Source organism: Vigna radiata, chromosome 9 (genome assembly GCF_000741045.1).
Source record: "Vigna radiata var. radiata cultivar VC1973A chromosome 9, Vradiata_ver6, whole genome shotgun sequence".
Classification (NCBI taxonomy): Eukaryota; Viridiplantae; Streptophyta; class Magnoliopsida; order Fabales; family Fabaceae; genus Vigna; species Vigna radiata.
The window spans coordinates 8,797,338-8,801,074 of record NC_028359.1 but is presented as its reverse complement, the minus strand read 5'-3'; positions in this window follow the sequence as shown (position 1 = coordinate 8,801,074).

Sequence of the window (3,737 nt, the reverse complement as noted above, 5' to 3'; positions counted from 1 at the left end):
TGAAGACTTCAGACGATATAAGCTTGGAGCATGACACTTGAATTTTGTTTACTCTCTAGTTTTCTTTCTTTTATCCCAAAATTTTTTTCCTCTCTCACAACGTCTTTTTCTTGGGTGTCGTGATTATGATAATTTCTTTCTGTTTTCCTGATCTGCATGGATTCCAAGAATAAAGTTTACAAGCATCAAAGTACTTTTTCCTACATGCATTAAATGTTTTAAACGATTGTAAACATTACGCAGTGTAATGTATTCAAGACATTTTATAATTTTTCATTTCATTCATAAATGCATCTTTTGGTAAGACATATAACATGTATATTAATAATATGATATTAACATAAGAAATTTTTTCAAAGGCTAAAGCTTTTATAGAAAATTCATCAGACGATGTTTTTTCTAGAAATCTTTGTTAGATATAACATTGTATTCAATAAAAATTTTTTTTAATCTTAGTGTTATATACAAGATAGATTTTTGTTTTTTTCTAGAAATCTTTGCTAGATATAACATTATATTCAATAAAAAAAATATTTAATCTTAGTGTTATATAAGATAGATTTTTGTTCTTACAAGACGCTAGTTTGTTATACATATAGTCTATTGAATGAATACAATGAAAGATACTTTCTTTCATACGCTTTTTTATAAGAGTGTTTGTGTAATCTTGAGTCTATCCTTTAAGGATGCTAGATCATTCATGTTTTATTTAGTTCAGACATTATAGTTTATAGATATTCTTGACACCATGGTCCTTAGACCCCACCATGGTCCGCACCTTTCATCCCATAGTATACCAAATTACAACTTCCCAAGTAAAAACACGTTGATAAGAGTTTAATATCAACTCATTGAAATCAGGCTTAATACTCTTTCTTAACTAAGATATTCTTGGACTTTTTCAAAGATCACAAAATATGATGATATCAAAATATGTTATTCAATAATATATTCATAATCCAAACAAACACAAAGAATATACATAACAATAAAACATATAGGTAACTTTCTTCTATCCATGTTCATCAAATATAATAATATTTAATTTTTCTTTATTATATATATATATATATATATATATATATATATATATATATATATTGAATTATAAAATAACGATGTTTATAAAATAAAATAAAAATTAAAGTAACAACTTTAAATAAATAACTATACAATAGAATATTATAAACAAACATAATAAAGAAGGTATAAATTAATATAAAGGATTAGTATATAACTTGATATAAATAAAATAAAATAAATAAATAGAACCAGTATAACTAACAATAAATTAAATGAAATAAACAATAAGACGAGTGTGTGACTAGATAACTTAAAAGAATAATTAAACGGTACATAACTAAAGATAAAATGATATAAAATAAATAAATAAGACTAATATACATTTAGACAAATTAAATAAATAGGATAAGTGCATAAAATAAATATAGAGTGTAACAATTGAAAATAATATAAAAGAAAGTAAATAAAATAATATATAATTCAAAATAAAAATAAACTCATTCAAACATACATGAATTTATTAAGATTAAGATAAAAATTAACCCATTCTTCCTATATTTTATTGATGAGATTAATATACTAGAAAAACTTTTAGAACAATATTTCTTCTAATAAGTTGTTTTAAATTTTCTCTTTCTCGTGTCTCTTTCTTTCTCATTCTTTCTCTCTTTTTTTTCTCTTTCTCTTTATACTTTTACTCTTTCTTATCAATTGACTTATTTATAAGTTATTTTTTCCAAGCAATCACATGTGTATTTAATATACCTCATTATATTTTCTCTCATTTTCTCATGTGACATACACATTCTTTTTTCTTTTCTTCTATTTTCTTTATTTTTTTTTTCTTCTTCTTTGTTTTATACTAGATTTAAGATAGGAAAGTTAATTTAATTATTATTTTTTCAATAATCAACACATATATACATATATAAGTAATATCTTCTTAACAAGTAATTATTATATATATTAAATTTGCGGCAACAAAAGCTTTTTTTCATGCTTATGATTGGAGACTTTGATGAGCTAAATTAGAATATGAGAAGCTATGTAGATAACAAATCTATCATTAGTATCTTCAAAAATTTAGTTTTCCATAACAAAAACAAAAGTAATGAAGAAAACAAAAGTTTTACATAGAATAAAAATATAAAACTAATTTATAATATATAAATAAAGATTAAATTTTATCTTAAGACAGGTAAGTAAAGGAAAAATATAACGCAGAAGATCGTATCATTAAAGCCTACCAATTATTTGAGATTTGAAAATTTGATAGAGTTTATGAGATTAGACACTTTCTTTTAGGCTTAAATCTTTAATTGGTCCTCAGGTTAAGAGGGAATTTTCAGTTTAGTATCCGTTTTTAAAAGTGTATACATTGGATCCCCATGTTTTGCAATTTTAATCAATTTAGTCCCTTTGAACCATCAATTTGGCTTGAAAATTGCAAGTGGCAAGTCATTTTGAGTTGCAGCATGTTTATTAACTGTTTGAACATTTGGACACCTTCCAATTGCTGTTACAAACTTGTTTGAAGTGTCATTAATTCACTAAATTGACACAAATTGCAAAACATGGGAACCCAATGTATACACTTTTAAAAGCGGGTACTAAACTGAAACCAATTAAGGATTTAAGCCTTTCTTTTATTGAAGTTGTTTTTATTTTTACAGTTCTGTACGTTTTGTATGTTCTGAAAGTTCTGTATGAGAAAATTAAATTGTTGTCTCTTGTTCCACTCCTTTCTACAAACCTGTCCTCCTGTATATGTTGTGTTTGGGAGATTGTGGGAGAGAACAATACTTTGTTTGTGTCATGTGCTGTATCTCTTTTATTTTTTTTATTTATCTATAAATAATATTAAAACGTGACATTTATATTTCTAATTTTAGAAAATTAATATTTTAAAGGCATATAAATATCAAAACTAATATTCAGTTTTACTTAAAATTGATACTTATCACGTACATAATGTAGGTACTATTATCCCAAGGTAATTAAAATAAGGTATAATATTCTTTATATATATATATATATATATATATATATATATATATATATATATTGGGTTTTTTAACACACGTACGCCTGTTTTTCATTTGGTACGTTTTAACAATGTGTACCGGATTATAGTAGACAAAAATACCCTCATTTATCATGGATTCTAAGTTTTAAAGTCAAGGATATTGAAATAATTTTCATTCTCAAAACTAAAAAAAAAAAGAAACCCTCAAACTCTTACTCACCTCCCTCATTCCTCTCAACCCTTTCTTTTTCATCTCTCTCACACTAACATTTTCTCTATCATCCCTATTTTCTTTTTCGTTCATTTGGAAGATGTGTTATATATTTTCCCTTCTTATTATTATTAAATTTCATTTTTAAATTAAATCATGTAAATAAAACCTTCATAAATCAATTAAATTTTCATATATTATTTACACATCTACACCACATTTCATTATATTTTTAAAGAACAGGATATTTCCCTCTATTGTCCTTTTCCCTTTACACAAAGTGTTTCTTCTTCCTTTCTCTATTGGTATGGGATACATGATGTAAGATTACAACCTAAAATTGAAAGAATTGTACTCCTAGGGAGCTCTTCTATACCTATTTCTTTAATTTTCTTATGTCCCTTTTTTATCACTGAATCAACTTCTACAGGCGTTTAGAATAAACTTTAACCACTGTGCAAGATAAAAAACAGTAAA